Source organism: Myotis brandtii, unplaced genomic scaffold (assembly GCF_000412655.1).
Source record: "Myotis brandtii unplaced genomic scaffold, ASM41265v1 scaffold105, whole genome shotgun sequence".
Taxonomy (NCBI): domain Eukaryota; kingdom Metazoa; phylum Chordata; class Mammalia; order Chiroptera; family Vespertilionidae; genus Myotis; species Myotis brandtii.
This window is the reverse complement of record NW_005353538.1, coordinates 526,468-533,967: the sequence shown is the minus strand read 5'-3', so window position 1 is coordinate 533,967 and position 7,500 is coordinate 526,468.

Genomic DNA, 7,500 nt, shown 5'->3' with positions numbered 1-7,500 from the left:
GAGGGGCAGGGAGCAGGAGAAGGCGCCCAGGCCTCGGGCAGGGGGGCCTCTCCGAAGGCTGGGAGTCTGCAGGGGCCGCAGGACAGGAAGCTACACTTGGCAACAAGCGCCCTCCACGCGCCCTCGCCACCAGGATGCTCTCTGGGAAACTCCAGCCTGGCCCGGGGCCCTCCGCCTGCGGGAGGCAGGCGGGAGGCAGGGGGGCAGCTGACACCTCCGGCAGCCCCCGTGGACTGTCTGTCGGGTGTCAGGCCCTGGCAGAGCTTGGACCCGCAGTTTCTCTCTTTTAGTCCCTCGATGAGGTAGCACAACTATTTTCCAAAAGATGGCACCGAGGCTCGGAGGGCTAGGGGGCTCCCCACGCTCACATCTGGACAGAGACCAGAGTGGAATGTGGGGCCAGGTGAATCCAAAGTGCTGGTCTTGCCCTGGCTGGTGTGGTTCAGTGGATAGAGCGTCAGCCTGCGGACCAAAGGGCAAAGGGTCCCAGATTCGATTCTGGTCAAGGGCATGTACCTGGGTTGCAGGCTCCTCCCTGGCCCAGGCCCTGGTCGGGCTTGTGTAGGAGGCAACCAATTGATGTGTTTCTCTCACATGGATGTTTCTCTCTGTCTCTCCCTCTCTCTTCCATTCTCTCTAAAAACCAATGGAAAAATATCCTCGGGTGAGGATTAACAAAGTGCTGGTCTTCTGATCCCTCTCTTTCGTCCCACCCTGGAGGTGAGGCACAAGGAGAAACGAAGTGGGGATCAAATGAAGAGAAGAGACCCAGGAGGCCTCCCACTCAGCGGATGCCCCACCCCCAGGTTCTCCGCATTCACCGCGTGGGGCCTCGGGCTGCTTCTGTCCCGGCCCAGCCCTCAGGTGGGGACTGCACGGAGGATGTGCCAGGTCAAAGGTCTTCCCGTAGCAACACTGACACCTTTTCCATGTTCAGTTTCCTAGGCTGCGTGTGTGTGCTCTCAGGACACTGCGTGCGGCAGGAGAGGAGAACCTAGCTGTGGTCTAGCAAGCCGGGCACTCATGAGATTTGCGAAAATGTAAAACAGCGCTACCCTGCTTACTACTTCCTTCCTTCCTTCCTTCCTTCCTTCCTCATTCTTTCTTCCTTCCTTCCTTCCTTCCTTCCTTCCTCCTTCCTTCCTGTTATTTATCTTAGTATAGAAAGGGTTTACTGTTATTATTTATTTTTTTTATTTTTTAAAATAGATTTTTATTGATTTCAGAGAGAAAGAGAGAGGGAGAGAGAGAAACATCAATGATGAGAGAGAATCATTGATCAGCTGCCTCCTGCATGCTCTCTCCTGGGGATCAAGCCCACAACCCAGGCATGTGCCCTGGACTGAAATTGAACCCAGGACCCATCAGTCCCCAGGCTGATGCTCTATTCACTGACCCCAACTGGCTAGGGCTGTTATTACTTTGAAAAAAATTGGTTGTAGAGAGGAAGAGGGAGAGAGAAACATGGATTTGTTGCTCTACATATTAATGCATTTATTGGTTGCTTCTTGTAGGTGCCCTGCCCGGGGATCAAACTCGCAACCTTGGTGTATTGTGACGATGCTCTAACTGACTGAGCTATCCAGCCAGATTTACTGTTATTTTAAAATTTGTTATTTAAAAATCAATAAGAAAATGTTTAAACTCCTTTCAGTTCTAATTTTAATATGGTAAATATTGGTAGATATAACATATATAAACAGAAGTTCTCTGGGACCTGGCTGGGAAGCTCAGTTGCTTAGAGCATCGTCTCAATACACCAAGGTTGCGGGCTCAATCCCTGGGCACGGCACATACAAGAAGCAACCAATAAATGCATAAATAAGTGGAACAACAAATTGTTCTCTCTCTCTCTCTCTCTCTCTCTCTCTCTCTCATCAATAAAAAAAAGTTATTTGGGGTTCTCAATCATTAAAAAAATATTTTTATTGGTTTCAGAGAGGAAGGGTGAGGGAGAGAGAGAGAGAGAGAGAGAGAGAGAGAGAGAGAGAGAGAAACATCAGTGATGAGAATCATTGATTAGCTGCCTCCTGCATGCTCCACACTGGGGATGGAGCCCTAAACCCGGGCATGTGCCCTGATTGGGAATCAAACCACAACCTCCTGGTTTATAGGTTGATGTTCAACCAGAGCCACCAAGGCTGGGCTGGGGCTCTCAATCATTTTAAAAGTGTAAAGGGGTCCCCTGAGAACTGCCGGGTTAGGGGACAGACATGAAGACAGTTTACTGGGTGAGAAGATCAGAAATCAGATGCTGGGTAAGCGGAAGCAGCAATGCTCCCTCTCTGAGGGGGGCAGGCAGGGGGGCTTCCTGGAAGAGGGAGACATTTTGTCTAAAGTTTAAGGGTTGAAAAATATCTGAATAGGCAGAACCTGGGGGTGGGGTGGGAAGTTCCAGAAAGGAGGAGCCGAGCCCGGAGCCTGGCTGGGGGCGGCTGGGAGCCAGGACTGGCGGGCAGACCGGGTCTTGACACACTGCTTGTGGGAGGCGTGTGAAGGCCCAGGGGAGGCTGGGCGAGCAGGAGCCTTCTCTCTGGCTTGGGTTGTGCACGGCCGTCCTCAGCGACACCCGTGGCCCGGCTGGCACCAGCGCTGTTGCCATGGCTGCTTCATGAGCGTGTTTGGGGGCCGAGGGGAGCCAGCCCGTGCAGGGCCAGGTCAGGGTGGGAGAGCGGCAGAGGGACCCGACAGTAAGAGAGCAGATCCCTCCGCTCGTGGTCTTGTTTGACCTTCACAACAGCCCTGGGCGAGGTCAGAGCTGTTTTTGCCCCCATTTTTCAGATGAATTGAGGCCCCAATGCGTCGGCTGACAAGGAGCAGGGCTGGGCTGCCGGCTGGGTCTGCGGATTCCTGGGTTCCCATTTTTCGTCCTTTTCCTTTCCTTTCCTGTCCATGTCCCACGCCCTTTCTGTAAACCCTGTAGAGTAGTTGGGGGCCAGGGGCCTGTGGGCATGGAAGAGGCCTTTGCTGGAGCCCAGGTGTGGGAGGCGCCCCAGGCCGCTTGCTTCCTCTTGGCGGCCTTGCTTCCTTCCCTTCCCTGCACAGGTCTGGGCCTCTCTCCTGCTTGCACCCTTATTGCCAAAAGGAGACGGTGGACAAGGCCACCTCCACGGTCCTAACTCTACAGCTTCATGGAAACAAAAGAACATGCATTTTCTGAGCACTAGTCCCATAAATATATGCTCACATGTCATTTTTTACATAGGGGTGGGTAAAAGTAGGTTTACAGTTGTAATACAAATAAATAATGCAATAATAAGAAAGAATACAAAAATAAACTGTGTTTTGTGTACTCACAACTGTAAATTTACTTTTGCCCACTGGTATTTTATTTACTTAATATATTTTTATATTTTAATGATTTCAGAGAGGAAGAGAGAGGGAGAGAGAGATAGAAACATCAATGGTGATGAGAATCATTGATTGGCTGCCTCCTGCATGCCCCCACATTGGGAATTGAGCCCACAACCGGGTGTGTGTCCTTGAGCAGAATCGAACCCGGGACCCTTCAGTCCACTGGCCAACACTCTATCCACTGAGCCACACCGGCCAGGGCTGCACACTTGTATTTCTATAGGAACTTCATGAACTGGAACCAGGGAACCAGAGCCATGTAAGTCTCCTTAGAACCCGGGGCATGTATTTAGAGCAGTGGTTCTCAACCTTCTGGCCCTTAAATACAGTTCCTCATGTTGTGACCCAACCATAAAATTATTTTCGTTGCTACTTCATAACTGTAATGTTGCTAATGTTATGAATCGTAATGTAAATATCTGATATGCAGGATGGTCTTAGGCGACCCCTGTGAAAGGGTCGTTCGACTCCCAAAGGGGTCGCGACCCACAGGTTGAGAACCGCTGATTTAGAGAAAAGTGACTCGAAATGAGGACATGTGAGTGGAGACCTTTAAGGTCCACTAGTCTGATCTCCTGAAGTCACAGAGGAGGATGAAGGCTCAGAAAGAGGGAGGCCCTTGTGGAAGGTCACACAGAGCAATTGCAGGGGCCCCCGCCCCCAGGCTGCTGGAAGGCACGCAAAGAAGGAGGAGAGAAACCCCAGTTGCTAGGAGGCAAAGCTGATGGATAAAGCAACAGGGACAGATTTTGTTTGGGATCTGGTAGAACCAGGACCTGTTGCCATGGGGACGAGAAAGCACCTCAGGTTGAGTACACAAGGGAGAGCTAGGGACAAGGGCAGAGTGGGCTGAGCCTTGCCCTCGACGTTACCCACAGCCCATCCGCTCTCCACTGGGAGACGCAGGAATTCCTAGGTGCTTCCACCTCCAGGGAACAATGATTCAAATGGGAGGCATAGTCCGGCTGGCCTGGCTCAGGGGGTGAGTGTCAGCCTGTGAACCAGGAGGTTCATAGTTTGATTCCCAGTCAGGGGACATGCCTGGGTTGTGAGCTTGATCCCCAGTGTGGGGTGAGCAGGAGGCAGCCGATCACTGATTCTCTCTTACCATTGATGTCTCTCTCTCTCCCCCTTCCTTCCTCTCTAAAATCAATAAAAATATCCTATATAATATAACCTTAATATGCAAATCGACCAAACGGGGCAACGACCGGTCGCTATGACACACACTGACCATCGGGGGCAGATGCTTAACATAGGAGCTGCCCCCTGGTGGTCAGTGCGCTCCCACAGGGGGAGCACCACTCAGCCAGAAGCCGGGCTCACAGCTGGCGAGCCCAGTGGTGGTGGCAGGAGCCCCTCCCACCTCCACAGCAGTGCTAAGGACCCCTCAGGGGATGTCCGTCTGCCAGCTTAGGCCCCCAGGAGGACATCCCCCTAGGGGTCCTGGACTGCAAGAGGGCACAAGCTGGGCTGAGGGACCCCCCGCCCTAGTGCATGAATGTCCTGCACCGGGCCTCTAGTATCCTATATAATAAAAGGGTAATATACAAACTGACCCTAACAGCAGAAAGACTGGGAATGACTGGTCACTATGACACACACTGACCACCAGGGGGCAGACGCTCAATGCAGGAGCTGCCCTCTGGTGGTCAGGGCGCTCTCACATGGGAGGAGCTCTGCTCAGCCACAAGCCAGGCTGACGGCTGCCAGTACAGCGGTGGTGGTGGGAGCCTCTCCTGCCTCCTCAGCAGTGCTAAGGATGACCGACTGCAGCTTAGGTCTGCTCCCTGCTGGCAAGTGGACATCCCCCAAGGGCTGCCGGGCTGCCAGAGGGATGTCTGATTGCCAGCTTAGGCCCAATCCCCCGAGGAGCAGGCCTAAGCCAGCAGGTGGTCATCCCCCAAGGGGTCCCAGGCTGGGAGGGGGCCCAGGCCGGGCTGGGGGACCCCCCCCCCAGTGCACAAATTTTTGTGCACCGGGCCTCTAGTATAGATATAAAAAAGGGGAGGCAGAGCAGCTGACACCGAGGGGCTCACCTGTTGACTTCGCTCTAAGCCTCCCTCTTCATCGTGTGGGCGACCCTGTTCCCTGGGTTTGGGTAAATCAGCAGCATGTAGAACCTTACTCAGGGCGGGGCGCTCCCAGGGAGACACACGAGTGGGAATCAGTTTTTCCAGTCCCTCTTTTTCACTCGTGGCAAATCCCAGAACAAACGCGCTCGCCGCCGCCTCACCTGTTAGGTGTGCCTGACAGCAGGTGCTCCTGTCTCAGAAAGGATGGAATGGGCAGGCCATGATTTTTCTTTTACTTTTTAATATATATATTGATTTTATGGAGGAAGGGAGAGGGAGAGACAGAAACATCAATGATGAGAATCATTGACTGGCTGCCTCCTGCACGCCCCACACTGGGGATGGAGCCCGCAACCCGCGCATGTGCCCTGACTGGGAATCCAACTGTGACCTCCTGGGTCATAGGTCGACGCTCAACCCCTGAGCTGCGCCGGCCGGGCGAGGCCCTGATTTTTCTGCGGAGAGGGAATGGCAGTGGGAAAAATCCTGAGAAAACAGCGGGGCTCAGCTGGCAGACACTTCAGCTTCTCTCAACCTAAGCTCAGTGGCAGAGACGGAGCATCTGGATAGAACTATGAGAAGATAAAGCCAACGGGGGCAATGCCTGCACACCCCTAAGCGGCCACCTCTTTACCTGGTGAGGCATGGAAAGGGCACCTGAGAATAAACCCTTTCCCGCCAGGGCAGCTGTTTCCAGGTGTTAGCGGAGCAGGTTGCAATTGCCCATCGGTCACGGAGCAGCTCTGGCCACTCCACACTGACCACCAGGGGGCAGCTCCTGCATCTGAGCCACTCTGCTCAGCCTCCACTGGGGGCATCTGAGCTCGTCAGGGGTCAGACTGCATGTCCCGTGTCCAGAGAAGCACCAGTGCCCACACAGCGGTCCCCTTGCCCGGCCGGTGTGGCTCAGGGGTTTAGCATCGACCTATGAACCAAGAGGTCATGGTTCGAATCCCAGTCAGGGCACAGGCCCGGGTTGTGGGCTCGATCCCCAGTGTAGGGCGTGCAGGAGGCAGCTGATCCATGTTGTTTCTCTATCATTAATGTCTCTCTCCCCCTCTCTGTAAAAATAAATAAAAACATATTTAAAAAGAGAGAAAGCGGTCCCCTTGGAGAAATGCCTGTCAGGCACGCCCACGCCCTCAGGCACGAGGAGCTGAGGCTGTGTGGCGGGTCCTCTTCTCTGGAGACCACGCCGAGGTATTTAGAAATGGAGACATGACACCTCGCCCCTGAATGTTTTGCTCAGAAGAATAAAGTATGAACAAGTGTGGCATTTAAAATATCAATAAGTATGTTTATCAGCGAGTCCAGAGGAACAGTGTTCAGAATGTGCACTGGTTCAGCTTTTATAGAAACGCGTAAACTAAGAGGTGGGCAGCCCGCCTCCCGGGGCTGGAACGCACTCTGGCTGGGGCAGTGGAGAATTTGGTCACTGACGCGCCAGGGCTCTCCGAGTCCACAGCCTCCCGACCGAGATTGCGTCACAGACCAATGGCTCCCTCCACGCTGGGCTTTATTCCGTACGAGGCCCCGTGTGCATTCGCTGCTCTCCTCTTGCTTACACAGTAAACACGTGTCCGCCGCCCTTGGCTCAGGGCCACAGGGCTTCCCTAGAGAAGGGTGTCAGGCCAGCGAAGTGCGGGGTCTCTCCCTGACACCTCCTCCTGGGAGCACCGGGAAGCTGCCGGCATGAGCCAGGCCACTGAGTGGTGCAGAGAGCTCCCTGCCTGGTGCAGGAGCAGCCCGACTCCCTGGGGCAGCACCGAAGTCTGCCGACTGCTCAGGGCAAACCCTGCCCCTGGGAAAACATCACGGGGCTGAGGCAAGGCGTCTCAGCGCCCTGGGCACACCCCCGGGCAGGCGTGGGCATTGGTGCCCGGGGAGGGTGGTGCGGGCATCCCTGAGAAACGGTGCAGGAGGCTCTGAGAAGGCGGGGCGGGGCGGGCGGAGGTCAGGGAGAAAACGCAGGTTAAGAGGGAATAAATTAAAGGCGGAGGAGCTCTAGGGACAGGGACTTGTGCTGTCCTTCAAACAGCTGGGAGCGGTGGGGGTGGGGGTGGGGGGTGAG